The 26,293-nt window shown below is 41.0% G+C and overlaps 1 long non-coding RNA gene across 1 annotated transcript in view; it reads left to right on the plus strand.

Annotated features, from left to right (window-relative positions):
* Positions 1 to 716: 716 nt before the first annotated feature.
* The window catches only part of LOC132248587 (uncharacterized), a 30,538-nt gene continuing 4,961 nt past the window's right edge, over positions 717 to 26,293 (plus strand). Inside the window, exons 1-2 of the long non-coding RNA XR_009459843.1 lie at positions 717 to 828; positions 6,602 to 6,691. This is a non-coding gene — a long non-coding RNA (uncharacterized LOC132248587). The remainder of the gene's footprint in view (positions 829 to 6,601; positions 6,692 to 26,293) is intronic.

Here is a 26,293-nt window from a genome sequence, read left to right on the forward strand (position 1 = left end):
GCATGTGCAATTACATTTTGTCTGCAAAACCCAAAAATCACTACACTTCACTTTGATTCGTCAGGCCAGTGTGCAGTGTTCTTGACAGATAATGTCTGCTGCTTTTCACCAGCAAAGACCTGTTTGTAGCTTATTGTTATATATGTCCTCTACAGCATTTGGGGATTCTTTAGGAAGATAATGTGAAATATTATTTGCATCTTATGTAATGGGTATGATCTTCATAGTTCCTCATTTTATTTGGTTGAGGAAGGTTAGTATATGTGTGTCTATATAAATTGATATATAATTTACTTGGTATTCATTTAGGTCAGCCTTGATTTACAATAGCAACATATGGAGATAAAACCCTTCCAAAAATATGATTATGTATAATGAGAGATAAGAAAATCTGAATCAGAATATATATGTGTTGGAGTGTGAATTTATTTCCAACATTTCAATAGGAATAACTAGCATTATGTTTTAAACATAATTGACCAGATGTTACTCTGAAGATTCTTTTTCAAGAAAATGTTCACAGAAAAAAAGTGAATTTTATGGCAAAAATTGAAACATTATGCAACCAGAGAGTCGGCATGCATTAAGTCCTCTTTGTGCTGCTCCTCCTCATCCAGGAAGTCATCCGTATGAATGCAGTTCTGTGCCATGGTGGCCGTACACCTTTGCGTGCCTGTCACTTTAAGTGCTGGAGGCAGGCAGCCAGCAGGTGCTTGATTAAGGTGGCCATTTCAAACTTTGGCAAGACAGACAGAAGCAGCAGTTTGCTGGCAGCCACCGCAGGAGTGATACTACCTGGCTGTGGTCCTGCTCAGGAACATCTTGGAGGTAAGGGCAGGAGCTACAGGGAGGTTAGGAGGTTTCTGTCTTGGGCATGACCTTTAAAACTGCACCCTGTCAGAGAAGGGGTGTTTGGCAGGATTGTCTGTGGTGGGACAGCCCCCAGGAAATACCAGACCAGTTACTGCTCCCAGTGAAAGGCGGGTAGGGGTGCCTTAACCCCAGGCCCCACCATCTGGTGGGTGAGTATTGAGAATGAGAAGGGCCAGGCATACCTGGAGAGGCACCTAAGCCCCGCAGGGGTATGAGACCCCAGAGGCCCTGGAGGATGTAGTGGTGATATGGGGGCCTGCTCAGAGTAGGGCACAATGAGAGGCACTTGAAGGACTGAGTGAGTGTAGAAGAGGCCCAACAACGGACTGACTCTGGCCCAGTGTGAAGGAAAGAGACAGAACTTACAACATGGACTGGAGCTTTCCAACAGAAGATCCGAAGAAGGGCCTGAAGGAAAATCTAGTCACAGGTAGAGCCTTCCTGCACAGGGGAGAAACCCCAAAGAGACTGTGAATGTTCATAGGGGTGCAGGGCAGGCTAAGGGATTGTTTGCCTGAATTATAGTGATTGGGATGTTGAGCATGTGATCAGGAGAAAAAGGGACATTGCCAGAGCCTAAGAAGAAGGCTGAGAAGCAGCCAGAGTTTTCTGTGATTTCTTTTTTGCTGTTTATTTTGATTTTTTGAGCACAGGCCGAGACCTGCCCCTGGAAGGGTATAACCAAAAGAGGCACTAGGACACCCTGGGGTAAAGGCAAATAAGGTTACAATAGGCAGCACTGGAACCTGGCTGCAAAAGAATATCGTAAAACGCCATCTGGAGAAGCTAGGCTCGGGTAAAGGGGATGTTTGGAGCCACACAGAAGACACAGGGATCAAAACCAGGCAGGATAACCATGGGCATTACCTCCTGAGAATATATAGGTCATTGAAGTTGTGGCAGGTGAGAAAAATGTAAGATGCACTTCCTGGCAGACCTGGTGATCCAGAGCCAAGGTGTACCCTGTCACCACCTGTAGGCAGACGAGCACAGGGCAGTACTAGCAAGTCCTATAATACCTACAGGCATCATACGTGGCCTAAAGCTGGGAAGCAATAATATATTCTGGATGCCATGTGTGAGGCAGGGGCCATGGTTTAGGGGAGGTTCAAAGCTCTGGATAGCGTACCCTGGCATCAGGGTAGTGAACTGGTAGCCTCCAGCTTAATATATTATGAAAACATTCAAGTTGTGGTAGACGAGTCAGGGTAGACTGCACTAGGCAAGTGGACAGGCTAACTCATGATCTAGCCTCGGGAAGGCCCCCTGTTACAGCCACCTTTCCCAACATTTTGGTATATGGATTATGTCAGAGGTTTTGCCCAAGCAGAAGAGATGGAACTCTCATCTCTTTTGCGCTCCAACTACCCCACTATCCTGACAACACCAAAAGGGTTGTAAGAGCAACCTTGCAAATGTTCTAAATTGTGTCTTAGGTTAAACTAGTCCCTGGAAGTCCCAAGGTTGGAAAGGCATACAAAAATATCAGAAAGACACCTTTGTGCCCCATCTCTGAGCTATGTCTAGTTCTGCTTTTCATACTTACAGATCTGTCCTTATAGTAACCGTGTAGCCTAAAGCTCTCTACTTTCATTTTATGTTCTTTATAAAAAGGAATTTCTATTGCAATTAAATTAACAAAATGGAAAACTATCCATCTGGCATTAATCTTGGCCAAGAATTATGCTACATTACTTGTATCCTCACATATGCACTGAAAAAATAGTCATGACCATGCGAGCCACAGGTACATGGTACACAACTTGAGCAAGTTTTTTATTCCACACACAGTATTATTTGCACTGAAATTGGCCACTTATCCAATTACTATATTTATGATCAAACCTCAAAATAGCAATTTAAAAGTATCAGGTACACATATCCAGTTAATCTGATAAAATGTCAGTATCCCTTTGTGTACAAGATAGTCATCTTCATGCTTCCTATGACTGCTCTGTATGAACAATGGTAGCCTTGTTTGGGGAAAATATCTTGGCAATACAGTACTTTGAGGCAGGTAATCTTTAAGGAAGGTATTCTGACACAACGAGCTATGTATTAGACTGAAGCTGTAGCTTTATTCCTCCACTAGAATTTTACATGGATGGATATGGAAAGAAGATTTGCAAGCTTGCAAAAAAAAAAAAAAAATGATGGGCCAGTTCTTTAGCTGTAGTAAATTGATACAGTTTCATTGTCAATTTAAACCAGATGAGTTTATGATCTAACCACATTCAAACTTATGCAAAAATACCGTAAGTTATATTACAGGTGGTTAGCTAATACTACATATTATTAATGTTGCCCATGTTAAAACCTTGTTTTTAGTTGTGAATGAGGTTACCAAAAGTAAACCATCTTCTCTGAAGTCATCCATGCTGGGTATTACCCTCAAACAGAATAATTTAGGAAAAAAATAACAAATAAAAAAAAAAAACGGCAGAGAAAGATGCAGCATTTTGCCTATATTAAATTGTTTTGGCAACCTATTCTATGAAAAGTTCTAGCCTACCTATGCTTTGGGAGACAGATTTGATTGAAATCTGATGTAGAAGGAGAGAGAGGCATTGTCAAGGATCTTCCCGTCATTGACACTATGAAAATCTGCTGAAAATCTGCTAAATTATAAGGCTTTGAAAAATTACAGTTTACACATACCTATTAGAGACCTACTAGAGACAATTCCCCAAAATTTTGTCCATGCAGGATTTGGACAGAGTTCTATTACATTTCCTAGCCCTAGGCAGACTATCATGCACTATCCATAAGGTGAATTAACATCTTCACTTCTTATGTGTAACCAAACCCCCAGAGCAACTGGATATTAGCCTTCAGCTGGGACTGCTTCACTAGCACATTTCTGGGTTGTAGGTATACAGGAAACACATTGGTAAGAAGATGTTATGAGTGGGCATTACTGTAGAACTTCCCTGGCAGTGCTGGGGAAGTTCTACAGTAATGTCCTTAGTAGCATAGAAAAGGAAGCCATCTGATTTGCAAAGGGGACTAAATCTAGACCATGAAGAAGGGAAAGGAAGTAGTAGGGACCTGCGGGGCAGAGACTTGGAGCTGAGGGGAGGCTAGGATTAGTTGGGTAGAGAAGCTGGGATTGGGAGCTGCTAATGAAAATTGAGGGGAGAGGGTTTAAAGCTAGCTGAGTGGGGAGACGAATACTGAGATCAGATGAGCAACTGTTAGAGCAGATAGACTTGAGATTGAGAAACACTATACCAGGAGTCTAGGGCTAGCAACCGAAGCGGAGAGAAACAAGCAAAGAGGATAGAAAACAGATCTGATATCTGGGATACTTGGAAGACTGGTACTGGTCAAACAAAGAGACCAGAACCAGGGGCAAGAGCTAAGGGTAAGAGAGAGCCAAGGGTGAGAGAGAGGTAAAATTAGAGACAATGTCTAGAAAGGGAAAGTATAATTAAGTGCCTGGGTTGTGGCATTGAGGAAAGAAAAAAGGATTGAATGAATAGTTTAGAGGACTGGCTGGGCAAGGAGTCTGCATGGCGGGACGATGGAAAGAAACTGTGTGTGGGGTGGTTTTGGTTGCTGGACAGCAAGCCCAAAGATGCAACTGAGACCCAAATAAGATGGCAGAGGTGAGGAAGAGAAAGTACTGGGACAGGGACAGGTTGAAAGGGACAGGGCACAAACAGTCAATCAGGTTTAGGGGGATTGGCAGAAGAGTCTGTACCCATTTCCAGAGCCTGGGAAATCATATGAAAAAGCCTATATTAGAAGACCACTGATTTTGAACCTGTTCTTGGAACATAGTTGATTGCCATCCTCAGTACAACAGCCTTTAAGTACTGGAAGACTGTCCACTTCTCTCTTTTCTATGCTATACAAAACCAATTCCTTCACCCTTACCTCGTAAAGCCACTTGGAGGTTTTCTAAACCTCTTATCATGCTTGTTGCTTTCCTTTGGACCCTCTACAATTTGTCTATATGCATTTTTGAAGCATGGCATCCAAAAATGGACACTACTCCAGCTGAGGCCTCACTAATGCTGAATAAAGCATAACAAGTACCACTTCAAAGTGTTTTATGACACTCCTGTTAATACATTCCAGAAAGGCAGTTGCTTTTGTTGCACTACATGACATTGTTGACTCATGTTGTTTGCAGAGTAACATAATAATAGAAAAATAAGAAGGGACTACAGGAAGCCATGTAGTCCATCATTACTGTCTAAATCATCTCAACCAACTGCTTGTCTAACCTACGTTTAAAAACTTCCATGATGGAGATTTTACAGCTTCTTTAAGTAATCTCTTCTAGTGCTTATCAATCCTCATAGTTAGAAAGTTCTTTCCAATATTGAACCTAAATTTCTCTTGTTGCAATTGAAGATCATTATTTCTTGTCCTGTTCCCTGCACCTGCAAACCATAGTTTATCACCAACATCTTTATAACTACCCCTCACATATTTGAAGGCTGTTATCAAATCCCTCTTCATTTAATATTTTCTATTAAAAAATGCCTCGTTCCCCCAACCTCTTCTTGCAAATTAAGTTTCTTGTACTTCTATAGATTTTTTTTCCCTCTCTGTTGGATTCTTTCCAATTTGTGTACCTAGTTCTTGACATGTAGTGTTCAAAACTGGACATAGTATTCCATGTGAAGCCTCACAAGTGCTGATTAGAATAGTTCTGAATATTCTTAGTTTGCAGGTGATACTCTTGTCAATATAACACAGTATGCTATTGATTTTTTTTTTCCCCAAAAGAGCACATAGTTGACTCATTTACCTTGTCATCAGCTATAACCTCCAAGTTGCCTTCTGTAGTACAGCAACCTTGCCAATCATTTCCCAATTTGTATTTGTGCATTTGATTTTTTTCTGTCCCAGGTACACAAATTTGCACTTGTCCTCAATAATTTTATTTGGCTAATTCTGGAACACTTCTCTGGTTTATCAAATTCATTCTGGATCTTAGTACTCTCCTCCAAAGTGTCTACAATTCTACCCAACTTGGGGTCATCTGCAAATTTGCCAACTGCCTGCTCAATCGCATCCTCCAAATCATTAATGAAAGGTTTTGGCAGTACCTAACCTAAGACATATACATGGATTACTCTACTTAATACCTCCTCTCAAAAAGACTTTGAGGCCTCAGTTGCTACTCTTTGATGACAATGATGCAACCAATGATGTACCCACTTTACAGCATTTTCATTTAGATGGTATTTCCTTAACTTGCTAATGAGAATATAATGGGAGACAGAGTTGAAAACCTTTCTAAAAAGTCCATCTACTATTCTCTCCTCATCTACAAAGCCTAACACTTTGTTGTTAAAGGAAGTCAGGTTAGTGAAGCATGACTTGATCTTGATGAATCTATATTGGCTTTTCCTCATTACATTGTTGCCCTCTAGGTGCCTAGAAATAGATTCTTTGATACAGGGTCCATAATTTCTCAAGGCTATCAAGGTTATACTGACAGGTCTGTAATTCCTAGGATCCTTCTTTACTTTTTAAAAACTGCAGGTTACTATATCCCCCAGACCCTTTTCTGCAGCCATTATGTATAGCCAGTTATTCCCCATTTTGTATATGTGCATTTGTTTTCTGCTTCCTAAGCATAGTACTTTGTATTCATCTTGGTTGAATTCCATGGTATTGATTTCACTCCATTTCACCAATTTGGCAAAGTCATTTTGAATTCCTAAATTTGTTCAGCAATTTCTTGATATATTGTCTCTTCCATCATTAGGTTTATTAATGGAAAGAATTGAATACAACAAGATCCAAGAAAAGCTGCTGTGAGACCACGCTGGATTTTCCCTATCCATTTGATAGTAAAGTACTGACATTTTACTGAATTTTAACCAGTTATGAATCTACCTTGTATGAACCTAATTTAAACCTTGTTTGCTTAGTTTGCAGTCTCTTCTGAAATAAGGAGAAGGGAATGAAACATTTCTTTTTAAAAATAAGCAATGAGCTCTTGCTATACAGGTTAGATTCAGATCTGATTATTGCTAAGTTTAGGGGTGTTATATTCTGGAGTTTCAGTTGGGTCCATCTCCATAAAAAGTTTCTATAGAGCTGCAACAAAAACAAATGAAAAACATGGTAAAAGACACAAACTCTTTTGTTTTGGGACAGAAACAAGTTAACTGTTTTGATTTTCTTTTTTTTAAATCCCTCATAGTCATCCTATAATTGCTTAAATTGCCTATTAAAGAATTTATTACAGCTTCTCTCAACTAGTTCCTGTCAGACACTGCATAGAGGATAAAGAAAAATTATCTGAAATAGTACAATATTTTTCCATTTTTCTATGATTCCATAATCCTATGATTGTTTTATTATTCCTGTGCATACCAACTTTATTAAGAATATATATGGAAAACTTTGAGTTTTGACAAATCTGAATTGAAGGTGAGGCTTCTGTTTAATTCTCATTGTATTAAAACCAATTCAACTCATAGCTTCAAAGACCCATCTGGTAAAACTCAGGCTTGAATTTAAGCTCTGGTTTGTTATTCTGGCATAGCCTGAATTGTCACTTATTTTTGTTTAAATAACAGTATAAAATTATAACTTTTATTATGTCATAGAAATACTCGAAAGAAGATTCTTCTATTTCAAAATTTATTGCTTGAAAAGAAAACCTGCTTTTCCAATGCTGAAGTTATTTTTCCAATTTAAAAGAAAGCTCCCTCTAAATCCTTGAGGATTATTACCATAGTTCATCATATGGGAGAATTGCATTTATTTAGTATTGTAGCAGCACCTGCAAGCATAGGGTAATAAGCAACAAACTCCAGTTGAGTCTAGCATCTCTGTTATTAAATCTCCTAGACCTAGTGGCAGTGAATAAAATTAAAAAATCCTTACTTGAAGCTGAGATTCCAGAAAGATTTGTTTAGGTATAACTCTCTCTTTTTTTGGAACAGCTTGCAACTGTTCCTATGGCTAAAAAGAGAGAGAGAGAGTTCAGGTTAGTTTTGCTCTATTTCCTTTCTGTATCCAAGATTTCCTAATTACTCCCTTTGAGCATACACTTCCTTCTCACGACCCCATCTCTCTTCTGCATCCTTTCTCTGTTTTCCTAATAGGTTACTTTCTGGTTCAGCCCTGTGTCTGCTGCTTGATGTCTTTGTCCTGATTTATTGCCCGTACTGAACTCATTTCCTTTCCTGGCCACACTTCTCCTGACTCTTCCAAGCTTTCTTACACCTGCCCAGAGGTATTTTCTTGCCAAGTGCAAAATACAGTAATTGCTCTTTGAAAGCCTCTTAGTAATGACAAAGCTGGAAGACACAGAAAGTAAAGGTACTTCTCTTTATGTGCTTTGCTGCTTTCCATTGCATAGCTTCTGGTTATAAAAGGTCATTTGCCAATGGTGTCTATTATCCCATGCATCAAATGAAGGGTAGCTTGGAAACCATAAACATTCATAGACACCTGGGGCCAGATCCTTCACTTGTGTAAATTGTCACAGCTTGACTGAGTCAATGAAGTGGTAATATTTTCCTCCAGCTGACAGTCTAGGCCCTGGAATTCCCAGTGCAGTAGGGATTATGAAAGAAAATTTCTTTTCACCAAACCCAATCTAATAACTTTTGTGAAACTTTTTTTTTCCATGTCAGATAATGTTACTAGTAATTATAAGTCTTCTAGTCCATTGAAATATGATCCCAGTTGGTAATTATTTTTCTGATTTAGATCTACTTTAGATGCACTATTCCTATTTGCTTTATTTGCAGACCTTTCATTTCTTTAGACCCCTTCCTTATTCTACCCCTGAAGATCACTTAAGGTGAAAACAAGTATTCACCACAGGCAGTCTAGGTATAGGCAGCTTAAAGTACTTTAAGTTGCTTACACCTAGACAGGGAATGAGCACATGTGGCAATTCACTATTCCTATGAGCTGCATACAGGCATTTGCTACTTCTAGGAGCTGTGGGACAAAGACAGCGTAAGCAAGTCAGGGTGAGGGGGGGGGGGTGGATTGCTGGGGAGTGGGGTGCTGGTCGGGATGAGGAAAGGGCCAGGAGACTAAAAGTGGCCCACTCGGGGTTTATGTTCAGGGGAGGGAGGTATTAGCTCAGACATGGGCCTGAGGCAAGCAGTTGGACTTTCCCAGCCTGCAGGCTGTGCTGTGAACACATGCAGGTATTTGAGATTGGGTTGTCCCGATCTAGGAAAGGGTTAACACAGTCCTGATTTTAAATTAGTGCATCTACTCAGGTGAACTAAATTTAGATTGGGCATGCCATTTTTTAGCTGAATGAATGCCTCTGAACACCTGCATGCTTGGACATTTAGATCAACCAAACCCTGCTTAGCTTGTTCTAAATGTAACAGTGTAGTGAGTTCAGGGTTATTGCTTAGCTCACCAAGCCTTTAAATATGATACAGTTCATAAAGGGGTGACTCACAGTCCCAGAGTCCCTTCCCAGGCCCCAAGAAGGTGCTGCTGACTTTGTGCTTCTTTCTCAGCATGGCAGCACACTCTTCCTTTTCTCTCTTAGGCGAGTTCCCTCTCCTGGTCTTGCAGCCCTGGCTCTTTTGCCAGACCCTGGGAGAGGTATTGTAGTCACCAGCCAAGTTCCCTCACTATCTGCTTGATCCCAAGCTCCCTTCCCTAGGAGCCTTTAGTTTCCTGTGGCCAGCTACTAATCTGCATCAGCGGCTCAGTCCTCCAAGGCAGCCTGCAATCAGGCTTTACTGCCCACAGATGGGCTGTAGTCCCTTCCAATCTGCAGGCTACAGCCAGGAGCGTGCAGGCTGCTACAAATAGCTGTATGCACCCTCAGTTATCCGTCTTCTTTCTATCCTTACTGTCCTGGTTCCAGCTTCTCCAGTAATTGTAAAGATTCCTTATTCTGAATCTGCTTTTTATTTTTATGCATTAGCCCTTGCAGTACCTCCTACTTTGCCTGCTATGAGCAGGTTAATCATCAGATATTAGATTCAGTTTATAGTTTCAGTTAAATATCATAAAGTTAAAGATTAAACCTTTGTCTATTTTAACCAGATTTAAAAGAAACAGAGAGAATGTCACAAAGGTAACAACCTTTCATAGCCTAACAAGCTGTACTACATTTATAATGTAATGTGTGATGATGATTGCTGATAGTAACATATGTTTCAGCTATATGGTCTGAGGCTGTGAGCTTTCAAATCTTTAAGTTATGCAGCACCAGGACTGATCTGTACTGGGGAGACTGCCAAAGAAAACCCAAATATTTTAATAAGTGAAGTTGGTGACTTAGTAGGCAGCATTTTCCCTTCTGAATGAATCTTGACCAATTCCCCAGCATGATGTTGGGGAGAATTATATTACTTGAGGCATTATGTTTTGGATAAAATACAAAAATCAAGATCCTTAACTCATATCTTTAATATTTGTATTAATACATGCAGCATTTTTATTCTGTTCCATTCACCAAATATTTAAGAATAAGCATTAAAGAGTTAGTCCTCACAATGCCTCTAGTAAGGAAAGAAGTGTTATGCCCAGTTTATAGACAGAAGAACAGAGAAACTGGGGGCACATCTATACCACATCCCTGGCACCATCAGGAAGGCACATTCTTGTGGACACCCAGTTTACCTGCCATATCTGGAAATGAGCTGTGAAGCCACCCAAAGGATGCCCCTACAGTTGCTCTCAAGACCCATGTTTGTGGTGTGCATCAGGAGACAGTGGGTTTTAACATGTACAGATGGCTATATGGTTATGGTGGGAATGATTTTATTTATTTATTGCACTGATGTTTGAAAAATGAAGCCTCTTGTGCCCTATGGGAATAAATCCTTGAAAATGGTGTGTGTGCTGCTAGAAACAGGTAATAAATTATGCAAAAAACCCCAAGGCAGACACCTATTTAAAGGGTCTAATAATAATGAGCCCATGAGGATGGCACTTTACAAGACATGGACTGAGGGAACAATAATTTGTTCTAATTGCTTTTAGTAGAGGGATGCTGCAGATAATTGACAGGTTATAAATAAAATCTTATTTATTCCTTATGAATGAATAAGTTGTACACTTAGCAAACCCTGAATAACAAAATAAAGCAAATGGTGAATGATATTATGCACTTGTTTCTGAATTCTGTGTGCTATTCAATATGCGCATGTTTTAAAGGACTTTTTTCTTGCTGTGAATGCTTGCTGATGTGGTCAGATCATGTCCTCCTAGACTGCACATTGTTCTCTATGTTCTATGTTCCCTTTGCAACATCAGCACCTCCATGTGAAAGTGGAGACAATCAGCTGCAAAGTTTCCCAGCCAACATCTTGTTCTAAAGTACAGGCCCCTCAATGGACTACAGGGTAACTAGGATTTCTTTCTTTTTTTATTAAAAAAACCCCCCAAAAAACCTAACATTTTCTCTCCTAAATTAAAAAATGATTGTGTTTTTTTTCAAGTTTTCAAAAACATTTTTATGTTCTTCTTTGAGAAGAGTGCTCAAAGTATAGTACAAAATTATATAAAGCCTTAAGTAATGCATTTCCTGTGAATGAATTTATTATTTATAAATAATTTCATGCTGCTCTAGCATCTAGCGTCCATAAGGATCAGAGGACTGCCGTCCTAGGGGCTGTACAAACCCCTAGCAGGCAGTGGCATTCCAGATTGATAAGAATATGAAGTGTGGGCAGAGGAAGGGTTTGGAAAACCAAAAGCATTTTACAAAAGATTATCCTGGAAGGAACAATAATAACAGTCATTCTATCTAAAGAGAGAATCCAATTTAACTCATAAAGGTGAGCCTTGTTCGGTAGGTTTCTTAGAATCATAGAACCAGAAGGGACATGTAAGATCATCAAGTCCAGTCCCCTGCCGTGGGCAGGAAGTTATTGGGCTCAGACAAGCTCAACAAGGTATCTGTCCAGCTTCATCTTGAACACCTCCAAGGAGGGTGACTGCACCACCTCAGCTGGGAGTGTGGTCCAGATTCTGGTGACTCTTACAGAGAAAAAGGTTTTTTTTTATAGTGTCTAGCCTGAATTGACCCTCTATTAGTTTATGCCCGTTGGTCCTCATCCTCCCTTGAGGTGCCTTCCTGAAGAGTTTCTCCCCTAGTTCCTGGTGCTCACCCCGATGTACTTGTAGGTGACTATCAAGTCGCCTCTCAGCCTTCTCTTACTGAGACTGAACAGGCCCAGTTCCCGGAGTCTTTCATCACAGGGCCTACCCTCCATGCCCTTGACCATACACATGGTCCTTCTTTGTACCTTCTTGAGCTTATCCACATCTTTCTTGAAATGCGGTGCCCAGAGCTGGACACAGGACTCCAGTTGAGGCCTTGCCAATGCCGAATTGGCAACTTCATCACACTGTTTCTTCATATTCATCTTCCAGTTGATTGTGACCCCCAGGACTGATATATCGGCGTATTTGTAATATATATATTAGAGTTTTTTACTCCACAGTAATGCATGTGTAGATGTTGCTCCATTTAGCTGGGGCATGAGGGTGCTTCAGTGCAGGAGCTGCCTGCCAGCTAGCCCCACACTGAAGCACCCTCATGCCATCCCCTCTGTAGCTCATTGAGCTGGGAGGCATAGCTCCAGGCTGGCAGGCTGACCCCTGGGGCCCTCTGCCAGCTGGGGCTGCTCTGACCTGGCTCAATGTGTTGCAGTCCTTGGTGCACATGGAGAGAGTGTACCTGGAAGCAGTAAACTCTGGTGAGAGAAGTACTGTAATTTATTGCATCTTATTAATATGCAAATATAGACATGCCCAATAGATTTTTTTTTAAAGAAAACTTTTTAAAAAAGTCAATGCAGGGTGTGTATGTGAAGTGTATGTGTGTAGATAGATATATATACACACACACACATACATACATATGCATGTGTAATGTGTGTGTGTGTGTGTGTGTGTATATCTATATATATAGAGAGAGAGAGAGAGACACCCCCCCTGCATTGACTTTTTTATTTAAAGTCCACATCCTTTCTATAATGCTGAGCCCCAAACCAGATACAGTACTCCAGATATAGCCTCACCAGTGCAGAATAGAGTGAAATAATTACTTCCCTTGATCTATTGGAAAGACTCCTACTAATGCAGCCCAGTATGCCCTTCTTGGCTACAAGGGCACACTGCTGACAAATATCCATCTTATTGTCTGAGGAACCCTCATGTGTAGATGCCTCGCATTTCCTGCAGAGCTGGTCTACTCTGCACTAAGCATCTCATGTAGATGTGCCCACTTATTGGTGAGAAGAGATGGCTTTTAACATTGTATGTGTGGAAATAGCGTGGTCATTACAATTCTCCATAACTGAAAAGTTAGTGATGGACTCTGCGCTGGCCTCACCATGAGTTCAGAGTAAAAGAGTATTGCTGGAATGTTCAAGGAGTGAAGTCATGATTCCCCCTACTACTCTGAGGAGGGAGTAAACTATGCATTGGTGAGACAGTGCATGTTCCTTGGTAGGCTGGCCTAGCTATTTTTCTTGGTAGTTTGCTCAGAGGGGAGCTCCTTGTCTCTGTTCTACCTCCTGCCATCTGTGTTAGTAGGAATGGGGAAGCAGTACAGTTTGCTTCCCCTCCTGTTCTGCTACCTGTGATATGGGTGACCAATGCAAGGATGCAGATATGACCTTTTAAACTTCTATGCTGCCAGGCTAGCTAAACCACTATTAGACAAGGAAGGAGTTTATACATTGAGGCTATAATTTATGTAATATGTTGTATTTGGATAACCACTTTCACCATAGGTCTGAGAATGCTGTATAAAGTATACACTTATTACACTCAGCAACCGCCAGTCCAAACAGAAATGTTAGTAGTTAATATAAAATGAATTGTCAGGGCAAAAGTTCTACTGGCAAGTGTTTCACTAGTTCTAGAATAAAGTAATGAAGATTTATACTAGCTGCAAAATAAAAAGCAAGTCTAATCCCCTGGTAAATCAAATCCTTGATCTCACTTAAGGTTGTTTCAAATCTTCAGATGTTGACCTCTATTATCCTATTACTCTTGCTGGAGGAAATTCAACTTATATCACTGACTTCCTGCTGCTATGGAAAACAGCCATTGTAAATGGATGAAAGTTAGAATAAGCCCAGATCTGACTTGCTCCTTTTCTTTCAGTTTACTTACCCTGAAATTATTGGTGCAGTCTTTTTTTCCCTGCCATTACATCTCTATTTACCAACTTAAGTTTTGGAAATGAAGTAAAATTGGGGTTTAAAGCAGGTGATGCTACTCAGAGGCAAAATCTCCTCAAGTAGTAAAATCACTACAAGATGCAGGGAATCCTACAACTGTACAGAAAAGAATTGGGTTTCCAAGCTGTCAAGAAGTACATTAATGTGTGCGTTTCCAATGTGACGCCAGTGCTGCTTGAGCAAAATGACAACTGCCTCTTTTCACATTTTAAACAATCAAGATATGAGCTGACCTTCCTTTTGGTTGGTGTTAGACCATTCGTAGACATGCCGTGGCCTTAAGTGGCAGATACACTGTTGGAAAATTCATGTTATTAAGATACAGGATAATAATCTTCTTGCACTTTTAATAATTAAAAGTATGTGCTATTAAAGCTTTATTACAATCATATCACAAGGCATTCGTAATCAGTACTTTTAGATATTATATTGCTTTCCTTCCTTCATACCCCTCAAACAATACAAGATGATGTATTGTCACTCCTATCTAAGAAAGAAGGAAAAGGAGACAATCCCTGGGGGCACTGGCAACAAGGCATTCTCTTTGACACGTTTTACATATCACTTTCATTAGGTCATCAGGAATATTATCTTAAAACAATACAGCAGCAAAACCAAGTTACCTTTTCCCCCTTTATCTGCCAAGAACAGATTTTGAGTCTAAAATAACAAATACCATAGGCAGCTTTCCCTCTTCTTGGAAATAATTGTTTTGTTTGTCCTCAATTAGTGCACATAGTGACATACTTAGGGAAGATAATTGCCCATATCAGCTTTAGGATATACCTTGTGTTCTTCTTAATGAAAATTGCACAGCCCCTGAAATAAAGTAACTTTAATATAGAGGGAAGAGGAATTAGGTCCTTTTATTGTCATTAACTTCTGCTTCAAAGTGCCTGATGAAGTAGACTGTAGGCTCATTCCTCTCTAAATTAGTCTGCAAGGTGCCACACTGAACCTTGTTTGATTGTGTCTCTTTTTTTTTTTATTGTTCATCTGCTGACTTGCCTCTGAGGAGAACTCTCCAAGGGAAAGTTTTGGGTGCTGTGCATATTCTCTTTATATTCCTTATGCTTACTGGATCTCACGGAGAGAAGTGCCCTGCTGTGATATCAAAAAAAAATGAAAACAAAGTAGGAGATTTAACAAACAACCAAAATAGGTGATTTATTAAAACTACTCACTTTTATGGGGCTGAAGAAGCATTAATGATGGGGAAAAGAATTAAATGAAATATCGAAGTGCTGCGAGTGCTTATCACAAAGTTAAGTTATTTTTGTGGGGTTTTAATTCAGGCTTTCAGATGCAGCTCATTAATTGAGAAACTAGGAAACTGCCATTTGTCAGTTTACATGGCTAGTAATTAGCTATTTTAATGCATTCCTATTTTTTGTAATTAACTCTGTCAAAATTTCACTTTTCATTATCTGTGAATAATGCACACAAAACAATTAGCGTCTGTTTCACTAGACATACTAGCAAAGGTTCTTAGTTTTCTGCAAGTTCTGTTGCTTCACTCCTGACATCACTACAAATCACCCAACTACACATCACCTACCCTACCACAATGGTTTAAAATGGAGAGTGGCTGCACCTGGAAAAAACAACTATTATTGGAGGGGGGGAGTTCCCCAGTTCTTTAGAAACAGACCTAAGGACCACTTGAACCTCAGTCATCAGAAAAAAAAGCACAACTCTAATAGTTTATTATTTATAGAAGTGTCTAGAGGTTCTTAGACTGGTATCTCATGGTGGTAGGCACTGTACTATAAGCATGGAGTGAAAGACCGTCCTTGCCTCAATATACTTACAAATTGAAAACAATAACAACAACAGGAGAGAGAAAATGGAGTACTGTTGTTGAGGTATAGAAAGACTGGCTTGTTCCTGGTAACAAAAAAGTAGTCAATCAAAGCAGCTTCTCCCATAATGCTCTAAAAATAATAGGAAAATAAAATGTTCTAGATTTTGTTGATCACAACAAAACCAAATGTTCTTGAAACTTCTACCTTTTGTTGAAAGAAAAAAATCTTATTCATGTCTTTAGGTACTGTGCAGGTGTCCAAAACACTTGATACATGATTATCAAGTCAACATGACCACAAAAACATCTTCTATTCCATCTACTCTTCAACCCTATTTCTTCCTCCTCACCACTGGCCATAAATGGAGAAAGATGTGGACAGATACAGGAGCAAGACTGTGGCAGGACCAAGCCTCAGAAGTGGCCATGACACCCCCTGGTGGCCACATGGCTCCTGCCATGCTCTGGCCCCTCAGGTACACTCTCCTTCCACTCACCTACCATGCCTTGATAAAATTATGTGATTGTAAATAGGGAGGCTGCCCCAGGGTTCCAAAGTGAGCCCTTATCTTCTCTTTGACCAGTGGGAGCCTTCCTGACCCAGCTGATCCCAGTCCTGCCCCAGAAGCACTAAGTGAGGCAGTCCTAGCACTGTTTGTGCCCTCGGGCACCAGCTAATTTGAGGACTATTTGTGGCCTCCTTCCCTCGCTACAGTCATGCCCATGACTTGCAGATATAGCTCAGTTGCTAGTTACTCCCTTCTATAGGTTTCAGCCTTCTTAACCTTACCCTACAGGTTACTCTGGCTGTAGACTGGTAGCCTAGATTCATTGGCTCTGGTCTGACCTTTTCAGTTTCAGCCTCTTGATGGTCTCAGGTCACTCTTGTCTCCTGCTCTCGTCTCAGGCTCTGGCCCTCTCAGCTTCAGGCCACCTCTGTTGCCCACTCAGGGCTCAGGCCCTAGCCCTCTTGGCCTCAGCTTGCTTGTGCCTTGTAGCCCTGCCCCTGGCAGGGTTCAAAACCTAGCATGCCCCTCAAGCACTCCTATGGCTCCTTCCCTCCCCTATCAACCACATCCGGGCCTGTAGTACTTAATCAGAACAAAAATGCAAGTCTTTCAGCTGTATACCTAAAAACTCTCCCCACACTGAGCCAGTAAGTTCCCCTACAGGCTACAAGTCCCACTTAGCCCTTTCCTTGCATCTCTCAGAGACAACTTGGGTGCTGCTCAGTCCCTCTTTGCAGCCCCACTGCTCAGGACCTCCTCCCATTGCTGCCTGCAGAGCCCAACTGACCACCTGCTCTCAGGCACTGGCCTTATGTGCCTCCAAAACCCCACCTCTTCTTGTCAGGTGTGTCTCCAGCCACCCATAGGGGTTTCTATTTTGCCCTGATGGCTAGCCTGCCCTTCTCTGTGGTGGCTTGGCTGAGCTGCTTGTAGCTCTTTACTCCTGGGCAGCATGAATGCCCCTTGTTCCATTTACTGCTTGCAGCTAGCTCCCAGAATAGTCACCCCTAGGGGCAGCCCCTATCCTGTTGTTATGGGTCTGTCTGTTGGCAGCTAGCCTGTTTCCTAGCTGCCACCCCCATGCAGCTTCCTGCAACATCCCTTAAAGCAGGGGTGAAAAAATGGGAGATCCAGCCAGTGGCTGGCCTCCATTTCCCAGCAGCCCCTGCTATGTCGCTGCAGCTGGTTTCCATGGTGACACCAGGAATGGGGAAGCAGGGGTTCATGGAGACTGGCCTCAGCAGTGCTGGCCAGGCATGCAGCTGGGTGGGGAGCTGCTTGGGGCTGGGGCCAAGGTCTTGCAGCAGTGACAGCATGGTCCAGAGCGGGACAGAGCTGCAATTTACTGCCTACATGCCCCTGCCCGGGGTGTGCGGGTAGTGGATTGTGGCTCTTCCCCAGCTCCAGACCACACTGTCACCACACTGTCATTTAAATCATGGAAATATGTAGATTTGGGGTTAATTTGTTTTACTGAAAATTGGGGTTTGTTTGTTTTGTTTTTATCAGAGAAAACCAGGATCCCTGGTCTCTGGCTTCCTAGATGAGTGCCTTAATCATTCTGCTACTGAAGCTAAAATATGGGAGAGCTCTTCTTCCATATTTTTCTGGGACTTATGTTTTAAGAATTGCACACATCATCAGCCAGGGAGTAGGCTTGCCACACACGGTCAGTCTACATGTGCATGTTTACCATCCAAAGTGTAAAGCCAGGGTCAAAATGGCAGGAGAGATAACTAGAAAGCCACCATAAAGGGAAATAGAATTCTGCCTAACTACCGGCAAAACTAGGCCATGAGCGTGCCATGAGAAGGCAGTCTGTCTGCTTTACTAGCTGCTGCTGCCCTCTTCATGCTAGTGTTGGCCTCCTTAGCATGGCATGAAGACATTTCACAATCTAGCCTTAAGTGTACTTTTAGCTGTTTTTATACAGTAACTTGTTGATAAATGTTGATAGGAGAGAGCAGAATTGAGGGAATTTTATCTTTGAACAGGCACAGCAATTTTTTAGAAAGCAAAACCAATATTTTCCCACAAATGTAATCACCATGTCATTTCCCACAGGACAGTGTGCAGCTGTCAGGTGCTACTCAAACTACTTTTACTCAGTCGAGAGCTTATGTAGCTCATTGCCAATCCAGCCAAAAGCCACAGGGACAAAGGCATTTCCTAAATGGATCATGAGAGACATCCATTTAGTCAAGACTTCTGTCTCAGAGTTGCTTTAGAGAAAAGGTGCAAGAAACTCTGAATTAGACAAGTAGTTGGGGGACGACTTGACCCCAAGAACATCTCCTTCTTACTCAAGTAGCTGGAAGTTAGATTATGCCCTGAGCCATGATGGTTTCTTTCCAAAACACTTGATTTTTGATAATTTTTAAATTATAATTTGGACTTGTTTCTGCCATGCATATAGATAGGCATCCTTTTGTAATCCTGCTAAATTGATGGCCAGCAATGATATCTTCTGGCAATGAGTTCCACAGGCTTCCATGTAAATGAATCTCTCTTTTGATTGAAAGATGGCAACACAAAATATTATGTCCAACCAGTTTAAGAGACATTTCTTGATTTCTACTCTCCATACCACTCAGTATCCTGTATAATTTTATATTTTATGTTTTGTGGTCAACTTCTAAATTAATCAGTACAGTGTTTTTAAGCCCCTGAAGCATGGGAGCAGAGGCACTCTCACTAAGACTGACCACACAAGAAGGGTGGATCCTTGCATACTCCATCACTTTCTTCTGTGCAGGGACAATTCAGAATCTGGCCTCAAGTCTGTTTTCTTACTGTGAGGTATGCTTCATTCCCTTCTGACCTGGAACACATAGCAATAACTTTTAAGAAAGAAAAATTTTGGCATAGAAGGAACAACCTCCTTCCAATTTTTTCCTACCCCATTCTCCCAGCTAATATGACAATTTTAAATAAAAAAAAATACTTCACTTTAATTATGGCTTTTACTGAATAATCTTCAGGGTTCTTTTGTGGAATTGTATGAAGGACCATAAACCTTTACAAAAAAAGTTCTGCGGTTTATTACAAAACACCTTGTTTTCCTGTTACTGAAACGACAGCAAGAAAACAAAGCAGCTGTTACTCTATAATCATGTTGCAGCATCACAATATGGCTCTCTTTACAAGGGTCATTAGACCTTTTATTTGGTGAAGACAGCTTTTTCCCCTAGCTTTGGAGAATGAGTTCTTTTATCTGAAACAGAAGGGTGCTTCCCTCAAGCAAACTTTTTTAGGTTGTATAGAGCAAATTTAGCTGCGTCTAACTTATGTGTTTATTCTACTTCTTTTCCCATGTAAGTACTACTTCCTGAAAAAGAAAGTAAATAAGCATTACGAAAAGTAGGTGTAACCTAAAGACCCCCCTTTAGATAGGGTCAGTATAATTCATTAGACTTTAAAGAACTGGAACAATATTCAGACCAGTATAAACCTTTCAACAACCCTGCAAATTGTAGTATACTGGTGTGTGTAACCCCAAATCTGTAGAAAATCATAAGAAAAAAAGAATTAATTTATGAATTTGTATCAGTCCATGCACCACAATAATAAATGTGATGAATGGTTCATTTTTTGCCCAAAACAATGCAATACTGATTCTGTATAAAACATGCAGCTGCTTCTGGGTGCGCTGGAAGCTTTAGGTCTAAATCTAGTAAAATACAAGAAACTTCCTATCCCACGTGGTTCCATGTTATGCAGTTTTCTTTTCATACTGGATTATTTTCTGCAACTCTATTTCCCTCTGAGGATGTTTTCTTTTGGTACTAGCCAGGCAGAAAGAATGCAAGGAATTGTTGTTTTTCCAGGCATATGTTTTAACTTTCTTTTATTGTTGAAGAGCTCCTCCACACAAAACATCATTGCATTAAAAGAAATGTTAAAGCTTCTACTGAATTGAGAGAGATCTGCATATCATATGCATTTATTAATATAGAAATGTGATCTCCATTTTTTTTTCATTGCTAACAAAAGGGTGATATTTTTCCAAGGAGCAAAACACAACAATGAAGCAGTACCTTTTCTAAAAAAAGGTTCAATATGATTATCAAGTCACAAAATAATTGTTTTAAAAGAGGTGCACTGACCTTGTAAGATCCATAATACTGAAACAAGTGAATCAAGACATTAACACAAGACAGCATAACAGAATTAACACATTTTACTCTAACCCCAGATGTCATGTACAATGGAAATAATGTCTCATTATTTAGCTACCCAATGGATATAAAATTAACTTGTGTCATCATCAACATATATTCACTGTAACAAACAGCAAGAATTACAAGCTGTTGAAATACCCTATAATTTTGTCTCAACATATTGTTAACAGAGCATTTAGGACCCTGAGAACAAAACTATGATGAGACCAAACCTGGTGGCTGCTGAGACATCAGAAGGATGGAGGTCTGCTGCATAATTATTTTATGTTCCAGGAAGAAACTTTCCAGCAGAGTTCCACACGTTCTAAGCATTTGAAGGAGAAGGAGGTAATTAGGAACAGATAGCATGGATTCACGAAGGACAAGCCATGACTGACCAAGCTGATTGCCTTCTGTGATGATATGACTGGTTCTGTGGATGCAGGGAGAGCAGTGGACATGTTATACCTTGACATTATCAAGGCTTTTGATAGGGTCTCCCACAATATTCTTGCAAGCAAGCTAAGGAAGTACAGGATGGCTGAATGGACAGTAAGGTGGTTAGAAAACTGGCTGGATCATCAAGCTCAGAGGTAGTAATCAATGGCTTGATGTCTAGTTGGCAGCTGTTATCAAGTGGCGTGCTCCAGGGGTTGATCCTAGGACTGGTTTTGTTCAATATCTCCAACAACCTGGAAGATGGGAGGGAGTGCACCCTCAGATAACATGAAGCTGTGGGGAGTAGTAGATAGGCTGGAGGGTAGGGGTAGGATTCAGACAAACCTTAACAAATTGGAGGATTGGACCAAAAGAAATGTTATGAAGTCCTGCACTTAAGATAGAGCAATCCCATGAAATGGTACAAGCTGGAGACTAACTGGATAAGCAGCAACTCTGCAGAAAATGACCTAGGGGTTACAGTGGACAATAAGCTACATATATGCCAACACTATGCCCTTGTTGCCAAGAAAGATAACTATATACTGGGCTGCATTAATAGGAGTATTGCCAGAAGATCGAGGGAGGTGATTATTTCCTGCTATGGCTGAGGCACATGACTGCTGAGTAGAGGCTGAAGGAACTGAACTTATTCAGTCTAGGAAAGAGAAGACTGAGAGGGGATTTAATAGCAGCCTTCAACTACCTGAAGGGTGGTTCGAAAGAGGAGCTAGACTGTTCTCTGTGTTAGTAGATGACACAGCAACAGAGCAACGGTCTCAAGTTCCAGCAAGGGAAGTTTAGGTTAGATATTAGGAAAAACTCTGTCACAGAGAGGGTGGTAAAACACTGGAATAGAAAGGTGGTGGAAGTTCCATCCTTGGAGGTTTTTAAGACCTGGGTAGACAAAGCCTTGGCTGGGATGATCTAGTTGGGGCTGGTCCTGCTTTGAGCAGGGGGTTGGACTAGATGACCTCCTGAGGTCCCCTCTAACCCTAATTTTCTATGATTCTATGATTGGCTTCTGGTGACGTTCTGGAGTCCAGGGGAATCCAGCAGGTTTTATATTGCCTATGGCAGGGAGTACATTTACATCTCCCAGTGTGTCCTGGAATTGCAGGTGTATTGGTCAAACTGCTTGCCTATTTCCTTAGGCATCTGTCTTATTGGGTGGAAAGGCCAATGTTTTTCCTGCTGCCTGTACAATGAGAAGTCCATCTATACAGTTGAAAAGGGAATACAAGAATCATCTCTAGGGAATTCCCTCCCTCTTCCCTTTCCTTTTCATGTCAAAGAATACCTTCTTGTGTTTGCTCTTCCTGAGACATTTTAGGGCCTCTGTCATTATGGACTCCAAAATGGACTTCCACTATTCCCAGATTCCACAGTTTTGGGGCCACAGGCATAGGGAATCGTGATTGCTTACTTTGTTCACTCTCCATGAAACAACATTGCCTGATGGAATGATGAAGAGGCTTCACTCCCATTGTGTTAGGGACATAATGGAAAGAGCCTCCATCCCAAAGACCTTGCAAGTTAAATGTAAGGCAAGAAACAGCAGTTTCATAGCACCTGGGTGGCCACAGTAATGAGCTGTTTATATATGGATTGATACATTGAAGACCATTACATACAATAAAATAAATCACAATCATAAATACAATTATTACTAAATCTTTCTCACGAGTACAATAAATACCTTAATAGTGTCCAAAAACCAAGATAGGAAAGAAGATGATAAAGATGTTAAAGACATTTTAAAACAGCTGCACTGACCTTGTGAGGTCCATAGTAGTAGTTATTCAAGCCATTAAGCCACTGGAAAGCTATTTAGGACAGAATCCATCATACATATTGGAACGTACAATGACTATAGTGGGTGTTCTGAGCTTGGCCCCCTTGACAGAACAGACCATCAGACAAGCTGTGCAAAACAAGGTTTTGCAAACCTCACTTCTTTTTCAAGTCATGTTGTCAGTTTGTCTAGTTCTACCATATTATTTTGATTGGACTTTCTATAAAGTTTTAGGTCATAAGGCACTATTCTAGATCCAAATCAAAACAATTATGGGAACTGGAAGAACAAGAAAAAAATCAAAACACTCATCACAATACTCACAATGTTTTATAAAAAAAAAAAAAGTTTTTACTGGCTACATTTTTAACATAAACATACATTCTGCCTGTCAGTCTCACATCTATCTATCTATATATCTATAGATATAGAATTATATATAGATGTGTATAGATATATATACACACAGATAATTAAATAGACACTAACTGGTAACATAGACCAAACTGTAGATGTTGTGCAAAACATGGGGGAAAAAAATGATATTTTAACTATTTGAATGTAGTGAAGAGTTTCCTGTTTGCATTTAAACTGTCCTCTGAACTATCTTCAACCCATTTTTCATTTATAGTCAGTGGATAACAATAGGTAGACAGCAATGAGGTAGGTTTTCCCTCATGGGGATCAGATGTAGGGATCAGAACCCAGCATCCCCCAAGACTCCAGTCCCAAGCAGTAGCTATCATACTGAGCCACACTCCCTCTGTCTTGTTCTCTTTCTGGTCCCACATATCTTTCCCTGTTGCCTACCCAGTAGATCAGCTACACCTAGATGACTGAAGGGTACTCTTGCCAGAGACTTCCTTTCCACTTTGCTGAAATGTTAGATATCATTTCAAGTCCCCCTGGACATGGGAAATGGGAGCTAGAAACTGGGGGTGCTATTCTGTAGATAAGTGCCCTAATTAGTAAGCTATTGAGCTAAAAGGTAGGAGGTCTATTTGTTTCCCCTTCCCATCTTGTGCTGTTTTTTGGGGGGTTTTTTCTTCTGTGGTTAGCATTCTAGAGACTTACAAGAAGTTTACATGCTTGCCTAGGACCACTACAGAGCACAAGTGGCTGCAACAGATCCCTTCTACACACATGCAGAAGAGCAAGGTGAGTTGTACAGGGAGAGTAGGACTAGAAGTGGTGCACAGCCTAAGTACAGATGTTCAAAAAGCCCAAGGCAGAATCGATCAAACGTATGTCGGTTTCTGTAAGCAGCATTGGCCCAGGAGAGAACAGAGCACACATTCACCTTTTGGTGGGGTACAGAGTGGGGGTGGGCATACAAGCTGCCATCATGGGCCACAGCCGGCAGGTTGGGGACGCTTTTGCATGTCTTCCAGGAGCTCTCTGGACAATGCTGAGCACAGCTGAGTGGAGCTGAGCACACCTGAGCAGCCAGGCCACCCTGATTGGCTGCTGGGCACAGGGAAGCATACCCCACTCCACTGTAATTGTCAGTCACAGGCATTCGTTAGTTGCAGTCAGACATTGGAGGTACCCAAGCTTGTCCATTCTCTGCAGCCCATTCATATTCCCTGGGGCTGCACCTACTTATGGGGGGGGGGGATGGGGGTCTGATTTAAGTTAGACTGATTAATCAAACTTCTTCTGCACACCCACTGGGGATCAATCCCCATGTTTCTCACAAGTTGGCACAACCCCAGGGATCCTGACCAGGCTGCAGGGCACTGCCAAGCACCCCTTCCTCCTCCCCCATATCATTGTTGGCAACAGGCATGTCAGTTGCAGTCAGATAATGTAGACACCAAAGCTCACTCATCCCCTGCAGTGCAGGTGTGCTCCCTAGGGCTGCACCCACTTGGGGGAGGCAGAGGCCTGGAGTCCCTGGATATGCTTGAACACACCCACCCAGGGACTCCTATGCTCCCCGTAAGTGGGTGCAGTCCCAGCCTTCCTGGGCTGCAGGACATGACCAAGAACCCCTTCCCCTTCACTCCCCATTGTCATAAGCCATTGTGCTGACTCTGCTCTGTGAGAGCCTGAGAGCAGGGGTGGCTGGGCACTTGGCTGAAGTGGCTGAGCATGGGGATATCATGCCTCCCTGTGAGGAGGACACTAGCAGGGGGCTGAAAAGGAACCTGGGATGCCAGCAGACAGTGACCTAATGTGAATCAATAGAGGATCTGGTACAGAAGTTTTATTCTCTGGTCTAATCTAAATCAGTTAAGTTTGAGTGCACATTGATCCTGGTCTATCTTAGACCAGGTTCTACCATTTTTAAACCAATCTATATGGTCCGAAATTCTGTCATCTTATGGGTTTAGACCAGTTTCCAACCACATACATCAGTAAAAATGTAATGTCTATAACTGGCCCAAATGTTCAAAAGAATTGGATTTAGGCCTTAATCTAATACTTTATCCATTAACTTATGCTTTCTACCATTCTACCATTTCCAGCTTTTGTTAATAGCTATTACAAATTGTGTAATAGAAACTAATCAATCCTATTCAAACATGTCAAATCCAGTCTGGTAGCATTAAATAAAAAGCCATGCCATATTCTCACAACTTTAAAAAAAGGTGGGGGGAGGGCCTGCTCTTCAAAAGTATTTAAAACTAACTTTACTATAGTGTATTTATATGATACATATTTGACTATATATTTGATAGTCTTCTGCAAATATTATGTTGGTAAGCAAACGTGGGAATAAGTTAATAAAGATCGCTATATCATTTGAAAACCTTTGGAAAAATACTTGTTTCTCTTCACATGTCTGCTTTTGCATAGCCCAGTACTCTCAATATATAGTCCTGGATTTTATTTATGTTGCATTACAAATAAAGTCAATTGATGTTATTTTATTAGTCAGAATTTGTTCCAGCTTTGGGCTTATTTGAGATGCTGATTCAAGTGTCTGCAGGATGGAGAATGACCTGCTTGATTTTTTTATTTTTTTTTTTAGAAGTCCATCAAAATCTGTGCGCATGGGTTGTTTGTTTTGTGGCGTGTGTTGTGGTTTATGGAAGATTCTGTAACACATTCTGGGATGAGGGAAAACCAATGGGTATTACACAAATTTTAAAAAGAATGTAAAAAATTCTACCTCTTGTTTCACATGATTTCAGTTGTAATATTTTACATCCATCAAGTAAGTATCATTTATATGTTACATATCAGATCTACCAAAGGTCTGGGGCTGCTGAGCCTCTATATATTTGGAACCATCAGAGAGGCTGAAGCCACGCATGAAAATACAGTACCTCATCCAAGATTTACAATGGAAAACTGCACATTTACCCAATTAGAGGGATGAAGTTGTGAAGTTGAGAATAAAAAATAACACCACAAGCTATTTGAATTATAAACAAATACGGTTATAATGGTTACATGTACTGTTAGAAACAGAAATGCATAATCCTAATATATGCGAAGAACCCATTCATCGGGACTAGTTCCTTTAAAGACAGTGTTTCCCTCAGTTTATTGGCACAAAACTGAATAAACTCAGGCATAGAGTACTCTCAGTTTTAGAATAC

The sequence above is a fragment of the Alligator mississippiensis genome, chromosome 2, assembly GCF_030867095.1.
Source record: "Alligator mississippiensis isolate rAllMis1 chromosome 2, rAllMis1, whole genome shotgun sequence".
Taxonomy (NCBI): Eukaryota; Metazoa; Chordata; order Crocodylia; family Alligatoridae; genus Alligator; species Alligator mississippiensis.